The 13124-nt window shown below is 34.1% G+C and overlaps 1 non-coding gene across 1 annotated transcript; it reads right to left on the reverse strand.

Annotated features, from left to right (window-relative positions):
- Nucleotides 1–12242: 12242 nt before the first annotated feature.
- Nucleotides 12243–12345, reverse strand: LOC122098246. The gene has a single exon (XR_006145700.1). It is a non-coding gene; the product is annotated as a U6 spliceosomal RNA (small nuclear RNA).
- Between the last annotated feature and the right edge of the window lie 779 nt (nucleotides 12346–13124).

The following is a 13124-nucleotide window of genomic DNA, read 5'->3' on the forward strand; positions in this document are numbered from 1 at the left end:
AGCCCCTGCCGGGCCGGCTGGCCGGCGGCTTGGCGCACTGCCGTGCGGCCAGTAAAGGTTGGGGGAGGGGTCTTCGCTCTTCTCTGTTCTGAAATTCTTCTTTTCCTCTCTTTCTTTTTTTGTTATTTTCCACCTCTGGTTTTTCTCTGAGTGTTCGTCTTTTTGTTGTTGTCGGTCTCTTGGGGAGATTAAAGGTTGGAACTCGAACTCTCTTTTTGGTTGGAGAGAGCTGTGGCGTTTCCCTACTGCCCCGTCGCCATCTTCCTAACTAATTTTAATTTGAATTCTATTTTATCTTATGTTAGTAATTCTACCTCAGCCTGTTTAGGGTATCCACTGCTAGAATTCTGTAATATGTTTCCTATCCATTTTGTTTCCTGCTCTTCTCCTTGATACCTATCTCCCCCATGCTTTATCTTCTAACTGAATCTTGAAGTTCCTGCAAGATCGTTTCTTATTTCTTTGATTAGTTCTAAATGATGATCTCTTCTTTCCTGTTAGACCTATTCAGTCTTTGATGCTTGAGATTATCTTCTATGTAATCTATTCTCTGTGGAGAGAGTCTTCATAGATTTGTATTTATCTGTCTTCAAAACGGTCACTTTATATGGCTTTTATCTTTATTAAGGTTTTGTTTTTGGGCTTGTGTGGACTTTCTTTACATCTTTTCTTTGAATAGGGGGGTTGGGACTTGGTCTTTTAACTGTGTCTTCTCTCATAAGTTTTAACTAGACAACTATTTTTTCCTAGGACTCCCTTGCCTTCTCAGAATTTACTTATCTTTCTCTTTGTAGTCTCCCTGAATTATTTTGCTAATATTTGGTTGGTCTCATCTTGTTCACAAATTTCCTTGTAGAGGTTTTGTATCTTTTCGGTAATCACATTTTTCAGCACTATTTGTAATGTATTTTGAAAACTACCTTCTATGTCCTTGATTGCCTGTTGTAATGCCTGCTTATTTACTGTGTGAATTACACTACCTTGACATCACTATTTTTTTGTATTTTTCTGATTGGTTCTGTACATTTGAAGGATGTCGTGGCTTTCATTTAGAGCATCTATGATCTTAATATTTGACTCTCTATGTTCTTGGTTGATTTGCCAGGTGTTGGTATAGACTTCTCCAATGATTTTCTGGAATTAAGTTTTTGTCTAGCCCATTAAGTGTAGGAGGAGAGATCAGTTGTGGTGAGATGTTGTCATGTTAATACTTGTGGTTCCAATGACAGTTTGAGCTGTCCAGTGGTAAGGTGAAGTGTGTCTGTGTTTGGATGTGGCTGTCTCTGTCCCTGATTTTTTTCTCATGTGGCCCTTTTATTTCCACCTGCAGCTCTGCTTTTGAACATGTTCCCCCACCACAGTCACAGCAGTCACCTGACTAGCTGGGTAACTTTTCATAGATTTGTGTTTTTTTGTGATGATAATATAAAATCTTTTATGTATTGTGGATCTATATATAATTATGGCTGACTTGCTTTGACCTTCTAGAAGTGGAGTACCTGCTAGGACTCTAAATCTCTGTTTCATTAGATAGAGCTAGGGTAATTTTCTGTTGTTTCTCTGCCATTATTTTTCCACTTCCTCAGGTTCATTTTTTATTGTGGAGTTTTTCACCTAATTTTGGGTATGCGATGGTTGTACCAGGTTATTTTCTTTTTTTCTGTTTGTGTTACTTTGAAATAGTGATTTCAGCCTTGTATGAAGAGACAGTAATAATATGAATTGTAAGTTATTACATCGAATGAAAGGGAGCAGACATTTTAACCTATTTGCTATAAATGCATTAATATTAAGCAAAGCTAATAAAAATGATTACTTCTTTACTCTTCAGAGGATGAGTATAGTACTCTTGGATATCTTGTAGGAAAAGAAATTGGACTCATTACAACTGATGCCTTACATTGAAATTACAGGCTAAACTTTCTTTCTTTTCATTTCTTTCATAATAGTATTATAATATCATAATACCTGAATGTTGATTTGTTTTCGTCTGCTATTTTCAATTCCATTCTTCATCCATTAGGAATCCAGGTCTTTGAATGACCAGTTCTTTAAAATACCTATATTGCTTATATTATTTTTTGAATCTCAGTAAAATAAATATGAATTTATGTCTGAGTCTCATCTTTACCTACATTCATGTGAAATGTATGCAGTCTCAAGCAAGGAAACTGACTATTTTACTCTTTTCTGTTATTTAATCTAATCAATAAATCTTTTCTCTTCAGCAATATGTTCTCAACTTTTAGTGTTGATTTTTTCTTTTTTCTTTTTTTTCTGTTTGTTCTCACCTTTTATATTGCTCCAGTGAACATGATGTATTTCCAGTACTTTTATAGAAATACATTTAAAGTTTTGAACATGGAGACAAGCCCCCTCCATTATTTCTTTAAAGTAAAGCCTTTGAGACTCTTTTAGATATAAAAATTAAAAAGTTCAATGCTCAGGTTTATACATGAATACTCTAATGGTTCAGTCAATTAGACACAACAACTGCAATACCACAATAAGTCTTAAAGGCACCAAAATATTATTGTTCATGAATTAGAAAATGACTAGTCAAAACAAAGTTTATATTATATTTAAAAGCTAAAAAATGAAAATTACACTCAGATTTACTGTCAGTATCCTATTTCCAAGAATACATTTTTCAGCAATCCGGGAAACAAAAAAATAAGGGTTTGTCACAGAATGAAAGATGTAAAAACAGACTGTATTTGCTTAAGATGATAAGTATATGCAAATCATTTTATTTTTTTCAAAGATACTATAAAATTTCATAAGAGGATTTGTGATCAGAAGTGATAGGTAAGCAAAGTAACTGGAAATCTGTATATGGAAATTTTGCTTTCAATAAAGGATGACAAGTTTCACTAAATGAACCTATAGAAGATGATTTTGTATCTGCAACACACATCCAGTATTCTACACTGTAGACATATTCTGATTCTCTTCCCTCAGTTCCTGTTCAATATTCTTCTACTTTCATGTTGGAGATTCATTGTTCCAAGTTCTCTTTGTCAAAAATATTTTTATATATCCTTTAAATGTAAAGGAGTGTTTGGCTTGGGACCCTATTTACGCTTGGTATTTGTTTACCTTTAATGTTTGCCATTTATCATCCCAGGCTCCCCTTTTGACCATATCAGCTAAGAAATCTGTAATTATTCTGACTATGTATCTTTTTTATATAATCAGTCTTTTCTGATGAGAGCTTTAAGAATCCTTTCCTTGATCTCTAATGATCCTCTAATGGATTATAATGTGGTGGTGGGTTGTTCTGTTCTGGTATTCTCCGTTTGGTGTTCTAAAGGCTTCTCTTCTCTGAATGAGCTTATCTCTTTGGATGTTTGACATTTTCTCTGCTAGAATTCTGTAATATGTTTCCCATCCACTTTGTTTCCTGCTCTTCTCCTTCTTGATACCTGTTTCCCCAAGTTTGATCTTCTAACTGTCTTGAACTTCCAGCAAGATCGTTTCTTACTTCTTGGTTTGGTTCTAAATGATTATCTCCTCTTTCCTATTAGACCTATTCTGTCTTTGAGACCTGAGATTATCTTCTATGTCATCTATTCGCTGTGGAGACTTTCTACTTTCTTTTTGATTTCCCTGTTTTCTCATTGCTCATATTTTAGGGCTTCTCTCTTTATTAAAACTTTGTTTTATGTTTTGTGTGGACTTTCTTTACATCTTTTCTTTGGGTAAGAGTGTTAGGGGATTTTTTTTAGCTGTGTCTTCTTTCATATCTTTTAACTAGGCATCGTTTTTTTCCCCTTATACTCCTTTGACTTCTCAGAAATTATTTATCTTTCTGTTTGTAGACTCCATGAATTATTTTGCTAATCTTTGGTTGGTCTCATCTTGTTCACAAATTTCCTTGTAGATGTTTTGTATCTTTTCGTTAATCACATTTTTTAGCAGTATTTGAAATATAATTTGGAAAGTATCTTCTAGGTCCTTGATTGCCTGTTGTAAGGCCTGCTTATTTAGTGTGTGAATTATATTATCTTGACATCCATTTTTTAAATTTCTGATTGGTTCTGTCCACTTGAAGGATGTCTTGGCTTTCATTTGGGAGATCTATGATCTTAAAAGGTTACTATCTATGTTCTTGTTGATTTGCCAGGTTTTGGTTTGGTCTTCTATTTTCCTTTGTTTTTCTGGAATTAGGTTTTTGTAGACAGCAGTTGTGGTGAGATGTTGTCATGTTAATAAATACTTGTGGTTCTTGCTGGGAAGGTGGTTCAGTGGTAGAGCGCTTGCCTTGCATGCCTGAGGCCCTGGGTTTGATTCCTCCGCACCACATAAACAAAAAGAAAAAAGCCGGAAGTGGTAGAGCGCTAGCCTTGAGCTGAAGAGCTGAGGGACAGCACCCAGGCCCAGAGTTCATGCCCCTCGACGGGACCCAAAAAAAAAAAATGTGGTTCCAATGACAGTTTGAACTGTCCAGTGGTAAGGTGAATTATGTCTGTGTTTGGATGTGGCTGTCACTGTTCCTGCTTTTTTCCCATGTGGCCCTTTTATTTCCACACTGCATCTCTGCTTTTGAACATGTTGCCTAACACAGTCACAGTAGTCACATGAATGGCTGGGTAATTTTCATAAATAGCTGTTTTCTTGTGAAGACAGTATAAAAAACTTCTTTTGAATTGCATATCTATATATAATTATAGCTGGCTTGGTTTGATCCACTAGAAGTAGACTTTGTATAGAACTCTAAATCTCTGTTTCATTAGATAGAGCTAGGGTAATTTTCTGTTGTTATTCTGCCATTGTTTTTCCACTTCCTCAGGTTCAGTTTTTATTGTGGAGTTTTTCACCTAATTTAGGGTATGTGATGGTTGTGCCAGGTTATTTTCTTTTTTCTGCTTGTGTTACTACAAAATAGTGATTTCAGGCTTGTATGAAGAGACAGTAATAATATGAAATGTATGTTATTACATCAAATGAAACGGAGCAGACATTTTAACCTATTTGCTACAATTAAATTAATATTAAGCAAAGCTAATGAAAATAATTACTTCTTTACTCTTCAGAGGCTGAATATAGTACTCTTGGATATCTTGTAGGAAAAGACTTTAAACTCATTACAATTGATGCCTTACATTGAAATTACAGGCTAAACTTTCTCCTTCAGCAGGCAAAAGCTTCATTTCTTTCATTTCTTTATTATAATATCATAATACCTGCATGTTTATTTGTTTTCCTCTGCTATTTTCAATTCTATTCTTCATCCATTAGGTATGTAGGGCTTTGAATCACCAATTTCTTAAAATACCTATGTAGCTTATATTGTGATTTAACTCTCAGTAATATAAATATGAATTTATCTCTGAGTCTCATCTTGAGCTATATTAATATGAAATTTATGCAGTCTCAAGCAAGAAATGTGACTATTTTACTCTTTTCTATTTTTTAATAAATAAATCTTTTCTCTTTTGGAATATGTTCGCATCTTTTATATTTCTCCAGTGAACATCATTACTTTTATAAAAATAAATATAAAGTTTAGACATGAAGACAACCCCCCCCTCCATTATCAGTTTAAAGTAAATCTTTGGGGACTCTTTTATATATAAAATTTTAAAACTTCAATGCTCAGGTTTATACATGAATAATCTAATGCTTCAGTCAATTAGGCAAAAGAACTACCATACCACATTAACTCTCAATTTACTTAAAGCCACCAAAATAGTGTGCATGAACATCACTCATTTTTCGAAAGTGACTGGTCAAAACATAGTTTATATTATATTGGAAAGATAAAAAAATCAAAATTACACCCAGATTTTCTGTCAGTAAAAAAAAAGAAATGTATTAAATGTTAATTAAAGATGAACTTATTTCAGGTTCTAGGAAAAAAGGAAAAGCTGGGATAATAGAAGTACAATGTATTTCATAATATCAGAATAACTGTAGTAATCCACTTACAGAAATGGTCTATCAAGATGGCTTTTCAAGGTTGACTGTGAAAAATGTTCATTTCCAAGTCACCAGCATAAAGCAGATCACATCCCTGGGGGCAAACTTTTGAAAGGAAGGTTCCCCTTCCTTCCTTCTCTTTTGATAAATCAAACCATAATATTTCTACAGTTGTGACCAGCCTGGAACACATTTTCCCAAGAATATTCTGTAGTGTAAAAAGGACCAACTATCAAAACAAAGGTGAAAATTCTTTTCTACTACAGAATGACTTATCTGGCTTATATTTTTTGTTATTTTCATTACTTCAAACACATGGATTATTTATATTGGGATTAGACAAGTGTCAAAGTATTAATGGAATCAACATTCAGTTTACTTTCATATATCCAATATAATACAATTAACCCCTTATGGAAAATTAACTCCAACTGTAGAAACAATGTCAGGAATATAAAATAAGCCTCAATAAATATAATCTGGCACATATAAACCAGCATCTACTCAGAAATTCAGTCGCTCTATAAATATTTATTTGGTACAAAATAATAAATATTTAATTAATGAATATGACTTTTGTCATCTGAAATACTCCTCGTGACAATAATTGTGTATAATTGTATAGATGTCACCTACACAGGAATTTAACATGCATTTAGAAATCAATTTTCCACAATTTAAGCTAGATGAGAGGAGTAATATCCTCGTGTATTGTGTGGTGTGAATTTTACCACAGTGCTGAACCCTTCCACCTAATACCAAGAGTCATGTGCAATAATTTATTTCATGTTAAGATGAGTGCTAAGTGTAGAATACAATTTGAATTATTACATTAATTCACAGAAATGAAACAATAATGATATGTTATTTGTTTAGATTCTAATGCTATTCAATTTTACAATTCATGAAATATATTATTAAAATTAGTTTCACTTTCTTCTTTTCTATAGCTGGCTATTTAAACATTACATATTGCATATTAAACATTCAATATTAAGAAATAAAAAATGAGTAACTTATTATTAAAATGATATATTATTAAATTGTGATTTAAATTATAGTGCTAACAAATTGTGTTGAAAACAACATTTAATAGAATTATGGGTAATATTTTTAAACTCAGCGGCTTGTTATTTGTTTCCTAATTGTGTCATTTGTTATTACTGGCCGAAGTCATCTCTTCACCTCGGTTAGTTTTCTATTTCATCTCTATTGGTTTGCTGATTGTGCATTTTGTTTTCCCTTTTTAATGGCTGACATGAGGCTGAAAATCTGTATGCTAGGTTATTACTTCTTATGTAAAAGTAAAATTACTGATCTCCACAGCTGTTGCCCCCACTCATATCTCCTGTATTGCTGCTCACATATATTTTATTTTATTTTTTATTTAAATTGTATTGTCAAGATAAAGTACAGGGGGGGTTAGTTACATAAGTAAGGAAATGAATTCATTTCTTTTATAACTTGTTACCCCTTCTCCAATTTTTCTCCCTCCATCCCAATGCCCCCCCCCAAGATTATTTCCAACATTTTGTTTTGTGAGTATCACAGTTGTTTAGGTTACCCATTTGTCCTTTGTCTCACCATTTTGTTTTTTCTATTTCCTTTCCCAAGTTCAGATCAACATAATTACAATACCCAGGGCATCAAAATCCAATACAGTGACTTCAGGTGATAAACCATAGATGGGGAAAACACAAATCAAACAAAAATAAAAACAAATCCCATAGTACATTAAGAACAACAACAAAGAACATGTATTGGAGTTTATTTCACTTGGAATCACCTTATTGTGTCATATGTACATAGCTTTGAGCTAATCTGCTCATCTACTATGGTTATCCTCGATGTACACAATAATGCTACCCAGTAATCTCACTTCTGGGCATTTAACAACGTGACCACAAACAAGGCTACACTAAAGCTACCAGCACAATTATGTTTATTACAGTAGTATTTACCCTAGCTAAGATATGGAATCAACTCAGATGCCCCTCAGTAGCTGAATGGATCAAGAAAATGACACACACACACACACACACACACACACACAACAGAGAGATATACATACATGCACTACTATGCTTCCAGGGCTGGGGAAGTGGCTCAGTGGTAGAGCACTTGCCTTGCATTCCTGTGTCCCTGGATTCGATTCCTCTGCACCACATAAGCAAAAAGAAAAAAAGCCGGAAGTGACGCTGTGGCTCAAGTGGTAGAGTGCTAACCTTGAGCTGAAGAGCTGAGGGAAAGCGCCCAGGCCCAGAGTTCAGGCTCCACGACTGGACACACACACACACACACACACACACACACACACACACACACACACACACACACACACACACACATACACACACAAAATCCTATGTTTCCATCAGAAAGAAAGCTACCATCTCATTTTTGAGGAAATGGAAGATCTTGGAAATAAATCATATTAAGTGAAGTAAGCCAGACTTAAAGAAACATAGGTCCCGTGGTTTCTTTTATTTGTAATAATTAGTTTACATCAAGGATAATCTCATGTAGTTTAATTTGACATTTTGTTCTATGTTGAGCATGCAACATTATTGCTATATTGTTTGTTATTATTTCTACAAATAGGCAGGAATATTTAAAGAATTACGTTCATCTTATCCATTACTGAAGGAAGAACAAATAAAAGAGCAACCCCTACTCGGAAAAACAACTCGTACTAATTTAGCTTCATTCCTATGTAAGGCCAGTGTTGTCCCCTGTATCTTCATGTTGTACATTACAACTCTATACCGGTTCAACCAGTATATCTACTATCTTCTACATTGTGACCTAAATGCCACAGTAATTCCAATTTATTTTACTTTTTAAAAAATTTCTCTCTTAATGTTTGAGGTTGGTGTGTGTGTGTGTGTGTGTGTGTGTGTGTGTGTGTGTGTGTGTGTGTGTTTACAAAGATCAGAGTACATTATTTTTCTTCATTTAGAATACATCTTTCAGGTCATTGTAAGTTGTGGCTAATGGCATAAGTATCTTGCTATTTTAAGAATGAAATAGAGAAAGATATTTGTGTATGTATCACGGTTGCTTTATTAGTCTGTAGTTGAACACTGAACTTCGATTTATATATTGGCTGTTGTTGTGAATGATGTGAATAACAATGAACTACAGATATATTTGAATTACCCAGAGAGAAATAATCACATGATTGGTGGGGCAGATGATATTTTAACTTTGGAGTTCTATAGAAAACTGCATATTACTTTCTGCAAGGAGGACACTAATCTGTATTTTGAAGAAGAGTGTAGAAAATCTCCTTTTCTCCACACTCTCACCAACATTATTACCTTTGTTAAAGGTAATAAAGTGCCGGTTTTTGCTATGTGCAGTACCCCAGACTGGCCTTAGACTTATCCAACCTCCTAAATGCTTGGAATTAAAATCTTTTGCCACCACACATGATTCCTTTGATCTTTTTGATAAAAGTTATAGTAGTTATGAAGTAGTATCATAGTAATTTTGAATTACATTTCTCTAATGACTTCTGCTCACAAAACATTAAGCCAGCATAGGAGTTGTATTAAACAACTTTGTAAACTTACTGGCGATTTTTCAGGGCTTTAAGAAGAATATGTCTATTCAGAACTTTTGTCCATTTTTAATCTAGTTTTTTGTTAATCTCATCTTTAATCTCTCTATTCAAAATCAATAATTAATTCAAAGTAGTAGAAAGGAAAAATATTAAGCAACTCCTATCATTTTCAATTATCAATAGCATGATATTTCTTAATCATTTTCTGTTGACGCTTGAGACTATATAACTCAATTTAGTCAGACTTTTTACAAGGCTGTATGTGTTTTATTTATTTTACATTGATTGTTCTTTCCAAAGCCTGTGTGTCTAATTTCCCTTGGTTTCTTTCAGTCTCAATTAGTTGAGGTGTCAAATGAAGAATAAATGGAAGGAAGCAAACAAAAAAATAATATAGTTCATCTCATCTGATGATACCTCTACAAGAATGAGGAAAGAGTTGATCCAAGGACCTATGATAGGACATCAAAAAGAGAATTCATTTTTCTAGGTCTTTCTTATCTTTGTGATGTAATTTAAATAATGTAAAACACAATTTACTACTAAGATACTTTTATGTTTTATCAGTTTTGCACATTTTCATATGGACTTCACCTCAGTCTACAACATTCCTTCATCATTCTGTCCCTGATATTTTTACACACACAAGACATAATATAACCAGTTTGATTTACAGCATGAGAAGTTATCCACCTGGCTTCCTTGGAAGCAGAGCATGGTCAATAGATAACATTACTTCTGATTGCTCACTACATGTAATGGTTTCTGTAATACTTATCACATTCTTTTTAGTATTTTAAAAACTTCTGGCTAAACTCAAACTCATTCATAGACGTTTGTGTTAAGTATTTCACAAGTTTTATTTCCCTTAATTCTTAAGATAACATTTTCTATAAAGCTAATGTTATTACCATTTTAGTGTTTGGAAAAATTGTAATTAAAGGCAGTAAGTGCATGGCTCAAACACACACTTTGAGCAAAGAAATGAGTCAAAGTTTCCAAAAGTCTTTCAGCAATACACAAAAGGTAGGTAAAATCTCTCCATTCTCTTACACTCTCAATTCAATATTCATATTTCCAAGAAATAATAGCATAGCAATTATTGCCCATGGTGATAGTTTGCTGTTACATTTGGTCTTCAACACAGATTGTGTTGGTGACATTGGGTTATCATGCACAGAGCTGAGCTTATAAGAGAAAAATTTCTTCAGTCCCATAGTTCCTGTTTCCTTTTTAAAAAGTACTAAAACTTTTAAATATTTTCACTTATTGTGTTAAGAATCCAAAAAAACGAAAAAAATTTGCATATAATCACTCCAAAATGCTTTAAAAATAAATGATAAAACAGGACCCCGTGAAGTAAACTTTCTTCTACTTTTAAAATTATTCTAAAAGACTTGCGCTGGTTGGTCACATCTGTAAACCTAACTATTCGCCATATCAACACTGAAGCTAGAGATCTGTGGATAACAGTTGGAAACCAATGAGGGAAAAATAAATTCATAGGATTATTTTTCAAAAATTTCAATGAATTAGCAACAGGCCAGGAATGGAGATGTAGCTCATATAGTAGCTCACCAATCTAGAGAGGAAAGGCCTAGCAAGACTTTGAAGCACTGATTTCAAACTCTGAGCACACCAACATACATGCAATTGGATGAGAACACACGCTCTTGCACACACACACACACATTCAAAATACCTTCATATTAGTGTTTTGCATTAATTTCTTTGTTAACAATATTATATGAGTAAAATAAAGGAAATAAACTCTTCCATCTCAGAACATGTTATATGTTTTCTATTGTAAAATTCTGTACACAAGGGTCACATTTACATGAGCAAGGTTATGAGTACATTTCCTAACATGCATTGTTACCTCCTCCTTTATGTTCCCCTACCATCCCTTCCCTCCCACCTCTACAAGCACACTCCCCTCCCTAAGTACACTTCCCCTGCCTAAATTGTAAAGTTCATTTTTCATGATAGTGTCTTGTGCATATCATTGTTATAATGGGTCAACCTGTATCCCTATTTAAGCATCTTGTTTTTTTCCTTTCCCTCCCCAAATTAGAGGAACATATATACAAGATGTGGGCGCACCAACTTCAAATACAGTGTAAACGGGTTATAGCATGGGGGAGGAACATATAAAGAAACAAAAAAAACACATCACCTGTTATAAGTACGTAAGAATCAATAACAAGCAAGAGAAAACCACACGTGTGTTCCTATCTTGGGTTTGATTTGCCTAATTTGGTCATATGTGCAAAGCTTTTAACCTTTTCTGCTTATCTCAGACATAAAATAGTTATTAAAAATTAAGGAAAACATAGGGCCTATGTTTCTTTGGATCTGGCTTACATCACTTAATATTTTTTTCCAAGTCTTTCCATTTTCTAACAAATTGGGCGATGCCATTCTTTCTGAGGGAGGCATAGAATTCCATTGGTATAAATACCACATTTTCTTGATCCATTCATCTACTGAGGGGCATCTGGGTTGGTTTCAGATCTTAGCGATGGTAAATAATGCTGCAGTAAACATAGTTGTGCTGGTAGCTTTAGTGTGGTCTTGTTTGTGATCATCTGGGTAAATGCACAAAAGTGGGATTCCTGGGTCATAGGGGAGGTCTATGTGGAGTCTTTTGAGGAACCTCCATAGTACTTTCCAAAGGGTTGAATAAGTTTACACTCCCACCAAGAATGCAGTACAGTTCTCTTGTGGTTACATCCCCTCCAGCATCTGTTGTTGTAAAAGTATGGAATGGTTCAGGAATTTGCCTGTCATCCTTTCTCAGGGGCCATTCTAATCTTCTCTGTATTGTTCCAATGTTAGAGTACTTGATGCTGAATTGAGCATAGAACATTTTTTATATATAAAGTGTAATTTATTTTCTTAAACTAGACAATTCAACAAAAAGTAAGCTCAAAATAATTGCCATGAAATTTTAGAACCATGTACTTCTTACATAAGCACACATTTAAGAATAAAGACTGACATGTCAAAAACAAAATAATTCCTGATATTTGTTGTTCAAGAGATGTGTAAGAGGAGGAATTCAATTATTTTATACAAGGCACCTGTCATAATGAACACTGAAGCAAGTGTTAAGGTTTTTTTTTAAAGTTTTAATGTTTTAAACATATTTAATTTTGGGAATTTGCTTATATATGCCAAAACTAGGACTGTTTGGCAGGACATAAATTTTTTTGGGGGTGGGAGTCTGCGAGTGGGGCCTGAACTCTGGGACTGGGCGCTGTCCCTCAGTTCTTCAGCTCAAAGCTACTGCTCTACCACTTGAACCAACGTGCCAGTTCCAACTTTTTTCTTTTTGCTTATGTGGTGCTGAGGAATCGAACCCAGGGCTTCATGCATGCAAGGCAAGCACTCTACCACTGAGCCACCTACCCAGCCCCAGGTCATAAAACTTTTTGATAAAGTATTTAAGATTTATGGTAGCAGACATATGCTACTAAGTATGTACATTTCAGAGTTTATAGAAATTTTACTAATGAGAAGTTGCAAAGTCTTTGTGTAAAGGAGCAGAATAAAGAGTTAAGACTTTTAACTACATAGTTTCTATTAAAAATATAGGGCTTCCTTATTTTAGATGTTAGTGAGGAACAAATGATGA

The sequence above is a fragment of the Dipodomys spectabilis genome, unplaced genomic scaffold (assembly GCF_019054845.1).
Source record: "Dipodomys spectabilis isolate Male_0828 unplaced genomic scaffold, ASM1905484v1 ptg000467l, whole genome shotgun sequence".
In the NCBI taxonomy this organism is placed as follows: Eukaryota; Metazoa; Chordata; class Mammalia; order Rodentia; family Heteromyidae; genus Dipodomys; species Dipodomys spectabilis.